Source organism: Diadema antillarum, unplaced genomic scaffold (genome assembly GCF_040938485.1).
Source record: "Diadema antillarum isolate AM-2024a unplaced genomic scaffold, OU_Dant_1.0 scf00000035, whole genome shotgun sequence".
In the NCBI taxonomy this organism is placed as follows: Eukaryota; Metazoa; Echinodermata; class Echinoidea; order Diadematoida; family Diadematidae; genus Diadema; species Diadema antillarum.
The window spans coordinates 2,694,203-2,710,094 of NW_027270924.1; the positions used below are offsets into that span (position 1 = coordinate 2,694,203).

General features: G+C 38.8%; 1 protein-coding gene across 1 annotated transcript in view; it reads left to right on the forward strand.

Annotated features, from left to right (window-relative positions):
• LOC139744609 (G-protein-signaling modulator 2-like) overlaps positions 1-15,892 on the forward strand; it is a 77,376-nt gene that overhangs the window by 41,300 nt on the left and 20,184 nt on the right. The gene's annotated exons all lie outside the window — the stretch shown is intronic.

The window sequence follows — 15,892 nt, forward strand, 5'->3', positions numbered from 1 at the left end:
CTAGTATACTGATTTAAGTTTGTACATAGTTGTTCTATCCCTAACTCACGGTTTAGAACTATAGTTTGAGGAATTAAGTAAAGCTGGGTTCTTGTTTTACGTGCACTAATGGTAAATAATGCCTTGAACGACAACCTTGATTAATTACCGCCATCTTGAATTTTGTGTGGATACTATTTTTATCGCTAAATATTACACATTGGTAAAATTTGTGCCAAATTCCAAAGGGCTTTTTACACTTGTGTTTCATAATCCCGGACTTTCTCTATCGTTAGTCCTGTACCAATTTTTTCAGCTTTTTACACTCGCCAATTAGTCCCGTTCTATCTCTTGTCCGGGGCTAAGGAGAAAACTGACCTTTTTACACTCGTATTTCTTAGCCCCGGACTTTCCAAACCACATGAATATTCATAATTACGCTGTGTACTGTACACGTACACGCACGCACCGGCAGCACTTGATTACCTCGTTTCTAATTGGTCAGTGAGGGTCGGACTTCGTCTCCGTCGCTTAGCCCAGGATTATTTTTTCGTTCTGTTTACACTCACTTGCTTGGCACCGCAATTGCGGTGCTAACCCCTGCTATTTTGCAGGGCCAGATAGTACCGTACTATCGGTGGGGCTAGCCCACTTTGGCAAAAACGAGTGTAAACAGAAAATGGGCTAAGGAAAGTCCCGTACCAACGGTGGGGCTAAGGCCCCCCCCCCCCCCCCCCCCCTTAGCCCCACCGTTGGTCCGGGGCTAAGCAAAAGTTTACAAGTGTAAAAAGCCCTCAAGCTCCTATCTCTTTTTGGAAAATATTTTCTGTTTAATCTTATCTGCCTCAGAACAATCTACTATGATGAAATGCTACAGTAATAGCGACCAGCGTCACCTACTACTTGGCATGAAAAGTTAGTTTGCAGGTACTTGCAAGTCACTAGATCATAACAATATTACATGTGACCATGTAAACACATTATATGCAAAATTTATAATGCATAAATATAATTTTTTCAAATTTTAGATGTTAACTTGTCATGACTTTGAAATATGAATATGAATTATGTCTCAATCTCAGTAAATCTCAATCTCAATCGCAGGTTTCAAAACAATTCTTCAGTTCTTCTTTGATAAATATGAAATCATGCATTTTTACATTTCTTCCTTTTTTCAAAACAATATAAAAATATGTATTCCCTCCCCCCCCCAAAAAAAAAAGAGAAGCAAACACCCCCCCCCCCCAATTTATCACAATACACAGCTAAAGTGGTATCAACTTTTATGAAGTTTTGCTGTCCTTCATATGACATCAAATTTGTTGCAATCCAATGTCTGTATCAAATTTTATGTTTGAAATATTAAATTCAATAAAAATGGCGGCCCTGTTGGACCGCATCTGTACTTTGGAGGTTTTTGCAACAAATCTACTGAGGTGTACTTACGGAACATTGCTTAGTATACTTAATATTATGTATGGTCTTGTTTATAGAGAGAGTGGAACTCGAAAAGTAAGCACGATCTTGGATTTGACCCTCTGTGACGTCTTTGGGAACAGATGCTTGCAAATATATATTATGTAAAATTGGATTTCAAGTTTGAGACATTGTAACTCCTGAACCAATTACAATACTGACCCCTAATTTTCTCCAAATATTGATTATGTTATGGGAAAGATGTTACTTTCTGCATGGTTTTCATAAACATTTTTTATTTTATTTTTTTTTTACTTTTTAGAGAAATATTCATGGTGTTTTCTGAAAAATGTCTCCATAAAAACCTAAGATGGTTTGAAATACCATTGAAATGTTCAGAATATATAAAAACCATATAAATAGACAGCAAAACAGACAAAATTGTATCAAAATCAAAATGATACATTTACTTTGGCGCAATACACTATGTCAGCTTTGATGGCCTGCAATCTTGAATTTTTTGAGTGACTGATCCAAATTTTGTTTTAAACTTTCTATAGCAAGGTTAGTGTTTCAAGCTTCTACCTCTATTTGAAAGATATTTTTTGCTTCATCTCATCTGCTTCAGAACAATCTACTTTGAAATAATAGCAATCAGCGTCACCTGAGCTACTACTTGGTATGAACAGTTAGTTTGCAGGCACAAACCCTTGTTTGTCAAAGAAAAAGTCTGCATTTGCCAAGACTACTACACGCACCACTGGCACTGCTAAAAGCGCCAGTGCCTGTGTTGCGTGTAGTAGTCTTGACGCGCGCAGACGTTTTTATGACCAACAAGGTCTTGGTCACAACTAAAGTGGCCATTTTTACATAGTGAGTTTTCAAGTTTGAGACAATATTACTCCTGAACCGAAAATGGTACTGACCCCTAATTTTATCCAAATATTAATCATATGTCAAGCAAACTTTTTGAAACGTTTCAAGATAATCCTTCAGTCCTTCTTTGATTTATGCCGAATCAAGCAATTTCATGATTTTCCTTTTTCCAGAAAAATATCAAAAAATGAGTGTTTTTTCCTTAAAGTCTCAATCCAGTTATCACAATAACCCACAAAAATGGTATCAACTTGTAGAAAATTTTATTCTCTTTCATATGACATCAAATTTATTGAAATCTAATGTTTCTATCGAATTCTATCATTTAAATAACAAATTCAGTAAATATGGCGGCCATCTTGGACGCCATCTTGGATTTGGAGGCTTTCGCAACAAATTTTTTGAGGTAGACCAGTGGAATGTTGTTTGTTACAATAAAAACTGGAAAATAAGCATGGTCTACTTAGTTTGTAGAGAGAGTGCAACTCGACCTCTGTTTTTAGCTTTTGGCCCCCCGGTTAGGAGGAAAAATGTAATTTAATGTATGTATTGTAGAACCAGAAATTTTTGTATGCATTTTAATTTTGCGAATTTTGCAAGAGCCAAGATTCGCAAAATTGAAATGCACATGAAAGTTCTTGTCTGAACTATATATGCATTGGATGCCAATGGCAATTCACAATGATTTCATGGCACAAATATATCTTGCTTTACAGTAAGTAAGTTTACTGTAAAACTGCTTGTTATTCAGGAAACAGGAAGCACTTCCCTGAAAAATAGGGCCCCTCAAAAAGTCAAAGTCCAGTGAATATCTTGTATGACATTTTCTTTCTTTTTCACTGACAGCAGGACTTCATACAGAATTCCCCTTGTTCTGTAGTATTTGAGAAACATTGGTCAGCTGCTCACACATTTCCATGTATTTTTTAGGGGAAAGCTGAGGCAAAGACAAAAATGCACAGCCATTGACTCCTGAAGTCATATTCATGATTAGTTCATGTCAGCGGCATTCTGTATGGTTTCCAAATGAAAAAGTAACTCTCTGCATCATAACTCTCTATCTAATAACTGGCAAGATACAGCACACAATGTCAGTCCAAAGTAGCTCCATGTTGAGATGAGAGGCATCTGCAGGCATGAGATTTCTCCGCGGATCCGCGGATTTCCGCGGATTTTGAAATTCTGGTTAGAAAATACACAGTCGGGAAAATTTCCGTGATTTTCCTCTTTTTCTTTTTTTTTTTTTTGCAGCCACCATATCTCGCCGTGTGTGAATGGTGATGAGTGCATTTTGTCAGCGGGCAGCTGTGCGATGTTGCATGTTTCATGCGTGAAATGGATGTGAAACGTGCGTGTCGATCAACTTGTAGCTACTATACTAGTGTAGCTTGCAGTGTGGTGTGATATGATGCACAGGCACACGTGAGGCTGTAACTGCGTATTACGTGTATCATTACTATCAAGGAGCTTCGGCATGCATGCTGCCGCAGCATTCAGCGCGATGCATTGACCGAAAGATCGGTCTGTATCTGTCCGTCGGGCGGGGAATGTTCCGCGGAGACTGCGTCTGGCTTCACGGATCTCCGTATACGGAGGACAGCGTTATGGCAAAATATAAAAGAGTCCTCCGGACAGACGGATCTTTCTGTCTACGCGATGCGTAGACCTCCATAGGGATCCGTGAAGCCAGACGCAGTCTCCGCGGAACATTCCCCGACGGACAGATACAGACCGATCTTTCGGTCAACGCGATGCGCTGCTTTTGTATCCCGCTGATTACGTTGGCGTGACCTAACGTTACATTTGTCATCGTGATTTTGTGGACCGGTGAGAATATTTCTTTCTTCAACGAGAAAATGTTTATGGACTTAACCGGGTCTACAAATTTTTGTACCTCCTGTAAGGTATTATAGGCAGTCTAAGTTAGCTGTTGCATGGACGTAGAGACGGTCAACAGTGCTGAGCTGCATGTATGATTTATTTTCAGCTCTCTTACATACCATGGTACATGATTCTCTACTAGACTACATGGACCAAGTACAAGATCAGCAATACTTTGCCTGGTCTGCGCACTGTAAACTGTTAATGGACTGAGGTAAAGACAGCCAACAATGGCAATGCTAAGCTGTGATTTTTTTTTTGTACCCGTATGAACTGAATCCAGCAAGACGTCACCTGGGTGTACATTACTGTGATTTATTATGGCCTCACATTTGAGTAGGTCCTAGGTATTCAACAGTTAAGCATACTATTCCTTCCTTTAGATTTTGCAAGTGTCATTTATGAGTTCAATTATCACAATGTTTCTCTGTAAAATGTACCTCATAACAATAGTAAATTTCAGTTGTAAAATGCATTAAAATGAGTTTTTTCGTACCTTGAATTTCAAAAAGTCCTCACCGTCGAAGGGGGGACACCCCCCTCCCACACCCTCCCCCCGCTCGGTCGCTACGCTCCCTCGCAGCTTGGTCGCTTCGCTCCCTCGCAAACTCTTCTCCTCTTTTTTCAACTTTTCTCTGTCTCATGCCTGCATCTGATATGATTAAAGGGTGTGTACAGTTCTGGACGAGGTGAGGATTTAGCTTTTCACGTTTTGCGAGATATTCAGAAACCACTCTATGAGATGTCAAAGAGCATGCAGTTCTAAGGGGTATCAAAAGTTTATTCGATGAAAATCGGTTTTGAAATGGCTGAGATATCCAAAAACAAGGTGAAAACAAAGAGATCCTAATCAAGTTGTGGCATGTCGCCTTTTGTTATTAGCACTTTTTGGGATATCTCGGCCATTTGAAAACCAATTTTCATCAAATAAACGTTGAATCCTTCTTAAGAGTACATGCTCTTTCATATTTCATAAGAGGCTTTTCATTATCTCACTTAGGAATGTTCAAAACATGAATTCCCACCTCAACCAGTACTGTACAGTCCCTTTAAAGTGATGGTATAGTTTCGGTTGTGGTCCTAATAAAAGATGGGTCCCACCTTTTATTAGGACAACTTTGTGTCTGGATATCTCTGTCATTTCATAATGGAGTTTCATCAATAACTTTGAATTCCCCTTAGAATTGGATGATCTTTCATATTTCATAAGTGGTTTGGTGAATATCAGTTTTGAAATGGCTGAGATATCCCAAAACTAGGGCGTGGTCCTAATAAAAGATGGGTCCCACCTTTTATTCGGGCCACAAGCAAAACTATACCATCTCTTTAAAGTGCTAAGTCATGCTGTAGATACAGATTCCTCATTATGTTATCAATTCATGGCTCCTATCGAAGATTACATACAGAAATGTCTCATACCTGTAGATCTCTAATATGCACTAATATTTGAAGTGCACCCTTTATGTTTGGTATACTTCCAACCAATTTTTGTTGTTGGTTGTTTTAAAAAAGAAGAAGAAAAATCACATTATCAGTTGTAAACACTGCCTTTGTGCGGATGGACCACAAGACATCTAAAATATCAGAGGAGAGTACCATACTAACCAAGCTTCCATTTGATGTCTACTCATAAAGCTTTATTCACACACAAGGGTTTAATGTGCATTTTCTTTTTGCATCATGGTGCAAAAATTGATTTTATCTATCCCTGTTCACACACACACACACACACATGCAAAAAAAAAATCTTTTGGCTGCAAATGAAGGGCATTGAATGTCCATACTGCTTACAGTAAATATGGCTAAACAATGACCAGAGTGTGACTGTGGGCACCAGAGTGCATGAACCAGGGGGGCATTTCATGAAGCATTTTCTCAGATATTTCGTCTGACAAAATGTTAAAAGCTACTGAAATCCTTGCATCTGATTGGCTGAGAGCAAATTTGTTCGACAAGTTGTCGGACAAAATGCTTCATGAAATGCCCCCCTGGTGTGGCAATTTGCGTTATGAGATAAAAACAAAGAATTTATGGTTTCTTCACATGCCCTCCACTGCACACTGCACAGGGCAAATCGTTACAAGATTTAAAAAAAAAATAAAATCAAGCTGAACCAATTTTTGTATCAGATCAGTTTATACTACGTTAATAAAAAAGAAAATAGCATATAACAGTTCAAGTTTGATTGGGTTTTATGATGACAATTAAATCATATACACTGTACCTCCATCTTCCTGGTTTGACATGATTCATCTGCAATGTTGTTGCCAGCATTGTGTTGACTATCACACAGTTACATGGCAGCGATTACTGTAAAAAAGGAAATTTCCGCATGTTTCGTGCAACCAGAAGCTTACGCAAAAATGAAAGCATACAAATAGTTTCTGCTTGCCATATGGTCCAGGAATTAATGTCCTGATTCTGCAGAACTGAAAACAACTCAAAATTTATCTAAAAGGCTGTGCGTGAAAAATTATTCATGCGAAAATATCCTCTTTTACAGTAGCTTACTTCAGGTGTGAGGCAATCTGAACTAGATGTGGACATTTTAAAGCTGAAAACATATTCAATAAAAAAATTTTCTTAGTGCATTGGTGTCACAACAGAATGAAAATTACATCTAACTTGAATTAAAAATCAAAACCATGCTTGGAGATTGCCTTTTGTGAAAACAAAAAATGTCTGTGTACATGATCAGTGTAAATATATGCTATATAGTGTGAATACTGTCACACAATTTCAGTGGATTTCAGCCCTAGTAGATGGAATGTACCGATATACAGCGATCAGCTCTGCGGTTGTTACACTCTTATCTCCCAGTTTTTCACACATAGTTTACAGTTTGTGACGTGCATTTGATGTCCATGATAATCCTTTCATACTGACATACTGCACATGTACAACTATATGTGTGTCTTTGTCTGGGCCAAGGTTACAAACCCTGAATTCTAGTACAGTCTGTACCAAATAGCCTCAACACATGGCGTACCACCTGCAACGCTCCTGTTGTCTATTCCTTTAAGACTCATTCTTGCACAGTACAGGCTGTTGAGGCCATACAACGTAGAGGTTGCCCCATCATGTGGTGTGTCATGGGACAACTTGTCCACATCCATCAATTTCAAGGTCCTTCACCCTAGAATATACAGCATCAAATGTTTAGGCACAGGTCCAGCCTATATTTAAAGACAAAATCTGCAATGTACATGTGTACTTCAACTGTTTCATGCAGCACGAAAACCAATACATCAGACTGCGTAATGCTTATGTTATGCTATGGATTTTACGTTGGTCACAAACGGCAGTGGTCTCGTTTTTTTCCTGACATAACCGTGTGGCAAATATTACAGAAAAGATATTTGGAACACAGTATGGACATACTACCACAAGTCATATACCGAAGTTTCATTGTGGGGCAATAAAGCAAAATGTGAAAAATCAACACTTTTTTAGCTCAACCAAATTTTCTTTTTTGGAGGCTAAGTTTCAATGTTATTTTCACAGGTTTATCCTCAATAAAACCCAAAATGACTAGCATTGCCAGGTAAAGAATAGTTTCTCCTTCAATTTGCAGGACATAGAATTTATTATTTGATGGCTTCTGAGGCGAGATATTGTGATTGTCCTGCAACACTTCTCCAGTGGTTTTGCATACAACAGCTGTTTACTTTATACAAAAAGGCTTTGAGGTCATATTCTTTCGGCGAGTTAATTGCACCGTATCAGCGCGCTTGCATACAGACTGCTCAGTCCATGTGCTCTTGACAGTGTACACATTGTATCTAGCCCAAAACTGAAAAGAAAAAAGAATGTGATATGTATATCGCAAGCTTTGTGTTGCAGCATTACTTTAACAAAAGTCAAACATCACATATTGTGCTGGCAGATATTTCCCAGTTTAGAGTAGGCCCAAAGTTTTGTTTGTCTGTTTTTTTTTGTGTTAGACAGTACTACTAACTCATGAATGTGATTTCTCCACATTGCATTTCATCCAGAGAACATTATGTCCTGTATCCATGTGACAGGGCAATTAAAGCGTAATGCATGCACGATGGATACATTGTACATCGTACAATCAGAGTGATTGCGTCATGTGATCAAATACAGTTATTATGTGAGTACGTACGCACATGAAGTTGACGGATATTTGTGGAGGAAAGTGTTAATGGTTCGGGTAGGGGAACACAAGTTTCTCTTTTTATCTCAAAAGCTTTGAATGAAATATCTGATATTCCCCCTACACCTTTGGCAACCAGTTTGTATTTTGAGTTTCTACACTCTTTATAATGCACGTAAGATACCTCTTCTCTTAATTGGCAGCTCCATTGTGGAAACAGTAGAATGCTATTAACGGTGTGACGTCAAGACCTGCCAGAAAACTAATCAGCGAAGGTCGCAGATACAATGTAGCTCACTGGAAAGCATGCCTCGCTCTTTATGTGGTGGTGTTGTCTGATTAAACACCATTTGCGATAGTCATTGGGGTCAACTCTCCGCGCAACAAGTGGAATGTTTCTTCATCAAATCAACCCTTTCTTCATCAAATCAATCTTTTAATCATCAAATGGACCCTACGCAGTGATACCGAGATACCCAATGGACATCTCTGTTCTCTTATTAATTTTACTTGACTTTTAGTTGTTGTTGTCATATATATTTAGATTCTGCTGTGCAGATTTCATGTCTTGGCCACAGTAAGCTCAATCTATGTTTTTCATTTTTTTTTCTTTTCGTCTTAGGTCTTTTATATTATTGGTAGATGTGCATTACTGGTATATTAGATGAAGTCAGCTAATATTGTTCTTTAAAATCAAATATGTAAACAAGAAGATTAAATATGTTGTTTGACGCACGCATTTCGAGACAATGATTTCTAAAAATATTGCAGAGAATCCGATTGTATTCTTTTATTGGGGGGGGGAGGGAGAGGGAACATACGATACATTATCTGGTCAAAATCTAATAGTCTTTTGTGTTCCTTTTCTCCAATTTTAGTGACACTTTTCTCCATTCCACTCTCACTCATCCCTTTGTTGTCATGTATCTGTATATCTCACTTCTCCATCTCTTTTTTTTTTCTCCCCCTTCATTCATCTGTGTCATCTCTCCCCCTCTCTTCTCTTTCTCTCTCTTTTCTTGCATCTCTTTCTCTTTTTTTTTTTCTCTTATCTCTCTCTCTCAGTCTTAGATTGCTCCCCTGTTTAGAGTAGTGTGACTCTTTCTCCGACACTATTTCCCTGTGCCCCCACTGTGTCTGTTCGCCACTTCCTTGGCTTCCCCCGCCTAGGTGATATCCTGAGTGTCGTCCACTTCAGCCACATGGTATGCAAGCAGGGAGACAAGCGGTGCTGGGCTGTGATTTATCGAGCAGGTCTCCTGCTCAAGCGGCTGGCTAGCGACTGGAGCCCTCCTCCCTCCTCCCCCCCCCCCCCCCTTCCACCATGGCACAGTGGCCATCTTTCCTTCTAAAGCGCTCGTGAGGGCTCAACGCAATTGTTTTGCCAATCTCCCCTCGCCAACGTCCATTAAATTCTCACTTGTTTGTACACCTCCCCTCTGATATTGACGGAGTTGTGGCAGGATGCGATCATTCTGACGAGCCGCACTTTTGAGAAAGACAGAAGTGCTCGAACAAAAAAAGAAACGGGGAAAAAAAGTCAAGACTGCTAAGCTGCGAATGGGAAAGCGTCATAGCGTTATATCATCATGTCTGGCAAAATGCATGCTGGTGCAGGTCTACGACACGTAATGACATTTGTGTGCAGGCTAAACGCTGATGTTGTATTCAAGAAGATAAAATGGCACTTGAGTTCAAGCAGTAAGAATAAATTGAGTGTGCAAGACTTCACTCTGCACAGTATTCCTGCTCTTTTCTTCCTCTGTTTCTTTTTGTTTCATTTATTTATTGTTGAGCTTACCAATATCAAATTCAGTGCACTCTATGCGCTTTTACCGAAACTTGTGGGTGGTATGGTGAGGTGTGTATGTGAAAAGAGTTTGTGGCATCATCACATGATGATAGTGTCACATGGTGGCACCGCAAACTCTTTCCACAAGGGTCTAAGTTGAGTTGTCTTCCATTTTGATCTTTTTAGTTTAAAGACAGTACGTCAATTGAGGAGTCGTGTGGTTTCCAGGATTCTGTTTGAAAACTCAAATCCTCTATTTTCCCCACTTCTTACTTTCCTATCCCCTCCTCCTCCTCCCCTCCCCACGCATACACACCCCCATCCATCCCCTTCCAACTTCACAGCGTTCTATGTCTGCCGCTGGACAAATGAAGCCAGCTTTTCATGAGGCCGAGAGAGAACCGAATATGACCAAAATAAATTCCTGCAAATTTGCACATTTGTCGTGCACCAGGGATCTGGGGCATGGGTGTGTTGTGCAGTACCTGAGCACGTACTAGGGCTAATTGCTTCGGGGCAAATGCTAGGTATTGTCCACCTGTTGCAATTGTTCATTAGCTCAAAGTGCTCCCATCATTGTCATCTGAGCAGTTTGCTATTCATTCAAAGTTTTCTCTGTCCCGGAATATGACTGCCAAACGCTATTTGGAAATTAATTTTTGAAGGACGCATGCTGAACTGATCACAAAGCAAGTACAGCGTAACGTCATTGTGATGTGTTTTTTACATTGCGGTGAGAGGTAAACCACAGGGCGCTACCTACATCAGCAGTTATTAATATGTAGATATATCTTCTACCGATGCCCACCCAGACATAAAGTTGCCATTTATTGTAAATATTGTCCCATTAGATTACTACACTGAAGGATTTGTTTCCATCATGGACAAAGACTTTTTTTTTAATCACTTGCCTGGTCCAGCAGGCAGATTTTTGCATTGTTGCAGAACACTTGCCCAAACATGAATTTCACTTGCACGAAAAGAAATGTTAGAAAATCATACAGAAAATCATGTGTAGGTCAAGGGCTTTATAAAACACAATCATTTGAATAAACAGCACACATTGATTTTCATGCTTTTAAAACACAGTTGAGTAATAGTGTAATTTAAACAAAGTTGGTTCAATCAAATGTTGGCATTGCATTGCATTGGGGCTTCTTCACGTAAGTGTTGGAAAGTTGCTGAAATGAAAGTAAAGTGCATTGCATCACTAAAACAGTGGTTATCTTTGAGCCTCTGTAATGTTTGACTTTATGGGTTTGTAAGGGGAAATAAGTGAAAAAAAGGTGGCTTCAAAACATTTTGCTTGCCTAATTTGGCCAAACATATTTTCTTATTGTTCCAAAACACTTCCCTGACTCTGATTTTTACTTGTCCCGGGCAATCGGGCAAGCGTTTATGTAGCACCTTGCTTAAAGATATTAAACGATACATGGACAGGACAGTCCAAGCTGATCTGTGTATCATGTAATGGGACATCTCAAAGACATTCACCCATCAAAACAAATACTGAAAAAGGATGAGAATATTTAATAAATTATCATTTCCATGCTTGATAGCCAGGAGAAAAATACACTTGCAAAAGATAGCGACATTTGACCAATGATAAGAAAAGAAGATATTCCCCATGGTTTGTGGGACTTAGAAAAGTGTGTTTTTCTTTTTCTTTTTTAAAGTCAAAACACCTCTTAAAATATGTTTTAGCTTCTTTGGTAATATGATAGGTACAGAGCTCAAGTTTACAAGAGAATGGTTTTATTCAAATGAAATATTTGATGTAATCAGTGTTGGTGATGTCACATTACTTGTGGGACAGTTTATAGTACTTATGGTTATTTGAATACTGTATGTCATGAAAGTATAATATTTGATGGTTTCATGTTTGCAAAGTTCATGAGTTGACTGATAAGCACAGGATTAACAATACAGCAGAATGCTTCCCTCTCTTAACCTGTTGAGGACGAGTCCTGAGTATACTCGGGCAAGTGTCTAGATGGGAAATGTGTGTTGTAGCAAAATCAGCCCATCCTCAACAGGTTAAGATACAAACATTAATATGCAATGTGAAATCGCCTCCGAGATATTAGGGGGGGGGGGGGTTCGGTAAGGGGGCAGGAATCGAGAGCCATCGTAAATCTCAATGCCTTGTGTGATTGTCCTCCGGTTGTGTTAATCATGACCGATTTATAAATTTTCAGAAGCAGTTCGAACATCGTCCATGGTGCCTCAAAAGACAAATGATGGCCCAAAAGCCCCTCAATATATCTCGTCAAGAGCTTAATGCCTCACCCTTTGCGTTTGTATTAAGCCTGAAGGGTCCAGAAATGTAGTCATGTAATGATATCAAAATTGCTAAAGATATTTCTCAAAAGATTTTGGACAAATTACCTATTAAATGTTACATTATGACCCTTCAAATTGGCTACCGAATGGCTGTCATCATAGACTATCATGTACAATGCACGTCATATACTGAAATTCATTTTCCTGTGGATTTGATTCGTACAGTAGATGACGAAAGAGTAATTCAAAATTGATACCTACATGTAGCTATATACTCGTTGGTAAGGTGATTGTGATCATTGACATAAAGACCTTAAATTTACACATTCATTCCCAAAATTCAAATTTATCATAGACTGTAAACAGTATAAATCCAATTAAAAACTGTTATTTTCTCACCACTCCTGCTGGGTGCCTTTATTAACAGGTATCTCACCAGTTGAGATTTCTCTTTCCATTTTTTTTTTAAATCGTACTTGTGCTATCATCGTCCTTCTTTTGTTCTTCAGCCTTGCTTTCAGACTGCTCATTTTATTTCTCCCACAAATACCCAATCCACAGGTGTTTTTGTGATCTTGTAATCTTGTGTTCTTTTTTATGCCTCCGCCACGAAGTGGTGCCGGAGGCATTATGTTTTCGGGTTGTCCGTCCGTCCGTCCGTCCTTCCGTCCGTCCGTAATGAATTTTGTGGACAGGGTAACTATCAAAACCTTTTGAGGTATCCTAATGAAACTTGGCATGTATGTGTATTAGGAGGTGAAGTTGTGCCTATCAACTTTTGGGTGCACATGCTCAAGGTCAAAGGTCAAAAGGTCAAGGTCAAATGCTTAAAATTTCACTTTTCCCCCCACATCTATGCAATGCCTGAAGATATTTTCTTGAAACTTAGTGTATACATGTATTACCCAATTGAGATTCTCTGGTGAAAGTTTGGGGTCATGAGGTCAAAAGGTCAAAGGTCAAAAGGTCAAGTAAAATGTTAAAATTGCACTTTTTTCTCTGTATCTTGGAAATTGTTCAAGGTATCTTTATGGAACAAAGTATTTATGCATGTACTGACTGGCAGTGGTTGTCTAGGGAATTTGGGGTTCATGTGGTCAAAGGTCAGGGGTCAAAGGTCAAGGACAATACTTCAAAATTTTACTATTTTCCTTATATTTATGCAATGCCAGCATGATTATTTTTTTAAAAACTTGATGTATGCATGTATAACCCACTAGAGATTCTCTGGGATTTTCTTTTTTTATTTGCCAAGAAGGTCAAAGGTCAAAAGGTCAAAGATCAAGTGAAAGTGCTGAACTTACTTCTTTCTCCATACTGTATCTGGGAAGTGGCTCAAGTTATCTTTAAACTTAGTACATATTTATGTGTGTTCTGCCTGACATTGATTCTCTTATGAATCAAAGGCCAGATGAAAATGATAACAATTTACTGTTCAATATAGAAATTGCACTTTTTCTCCATACAATTTATACCTTGACAATTACTCAAGTGTATAAACTTAAGGAAGGGTCAAAGTCGAAGTTAAAGTTTTTAAATCCCCAAATACATGCTCTCCTATTCATTCAATTAAACATAGGTCAAGTAAGGTGAACATTCGATACATTTGTGACAAACATGTCATTTTAATATTTTGCCAATTTTGTGAAAATGTAATCACACATTGTCCACATGTACTATAGACCTATTAGGAGAATCATGCATTATGGCGGAGGCATACCAGTCGCCATAGCGACATTTCTAGTTCTGTTTTATTTTGCCTGGTTGCCTTGCACAGCTTTCACTGAAATGTCTCCATTGGTATGCCTCTGCCACAAACTGGTACTGGAGGCATTATGTTTTCCATCCGTCCATCCATCCATCCGTCCATCTCTAATCAATTTTGTGGACAACATAACTTTAGAGCCGTATGAGGTATCCAAACAAAACTTAGCATATTAAATGTAAGTGTATGAGTTTATGAAGCTGTGCTTTTCAACTTTTGGGCACACATGCTAAAGGTCAAAGGTCAAGTTTAAATGCTAAAATGTCACAATTTCTCCTACATGTATATCTCTGCAATGCCTGAATAATATCATCACAAAACTTAATACATGTACATGTATATGTTACCAGATTAAGATTCTCTAGGAAAAGTTTTGAGTCAGAAGGTCAAAAGTCTACTTTATATGCTTAAAATTTTCCCCCATATTTCGGAAATGACTCAAGATATCTGTAGAAACCTGATACTTATGCATGTATTGCCTGATATTGATTCTTTTTAATGGAACTTTTTAGTTAGAAGTCAAAGGTCAAGGGTCAAAGGTGATGTTAAAATGGATGCTGAAATTATATACTACATAATATTTTCTCCATATCCTGCAAATAATAGAATGTGTACTTAGCAGTGTACATACATGTGATTAGATTGGTATCATATCTAATACTATTTTCTACATGCTGTGCCACACAGTGATTATCTAGGAAATGTTTTGGGCCATGGGTCCAAGGTCAAGTAAAAATGCCAAAATTTCACCTGCTTCCCACATTTTGAAAGTGGCTGAAAGCTTTGTCATGAAAACTGGTGTATTTCTAATTACCAGATAATTATTATTTGCCAAGCATAATGTGATATTGTCGTCTCACATTGGCAGTATGTACAGTAGACCTATTGGGGATAGTGATGTGATATGGCTGAGGCATACCAGTTGCCATAGCGACATTTCTAGTTCCTGATCGCTGCAATTTTTCAGTGTCGAATGTGAAGGGCCCTCAATGGGTACTTACACTGCAATCATACGAATCATGATGGGTCATTCCCTCTGATTGACTGACTGTGTTTCCTCGTTATGTGTTTTAGCCGTAGTGACTGGCAATATTCCAACGCTAGACTGATTTATGATACTGTGTGTGCAATGTGAATGTGACGCAGACTGAGAATTAACAGCCAGTAGTCTTCGAGACAGACTGTATTACTTTTGCTGAACTCTTCCAGGAGCATCCTCCTTTTTCTAAATACATGTGTATTTAGCATGCTGATATTATTTCAGAGAAGTACATGTTCCCCGTAATGCATAAATTTCTCTCTGCTTTGCATGCCAATTGGAAGACAGCTGTCGATGCATCCCTAATTCTCTCCTTTCCTTGCTGTTTTGATATAAAACCTCCCTCAAATATGCTCAGTTTGATGTTCGACTGTGATTTCATGTGAGAATTCGCTGTATCTGCTGAATCATTCCGTCACGAGCCTTCAGTGCGAGAGGTCTCCTGCTGTACATCTAATGTTGAATGGAGATGTAGTGTACAAAGAACTACAGGGCATTCAACACCAGGCAATCAAGTTCAACTCCCAGAACTCATGTTCCCCATAGAATATAAGAGTTCATGTCCTCACACATCAGTGGACTGAGTCTCAGGGTTTTTTTTTTTCTCTCTCTCTGTTAATTTTCAAACAGTGAACCCTAGATAATAAATCTAATTCTCTGTATTCATTTTCTCCCTCCGTCTATTTTCTCTTCCTCCCCCCCCCCCCTGTCATTTTCCTGATGCTTGATGTCTTCCCGCGCCAT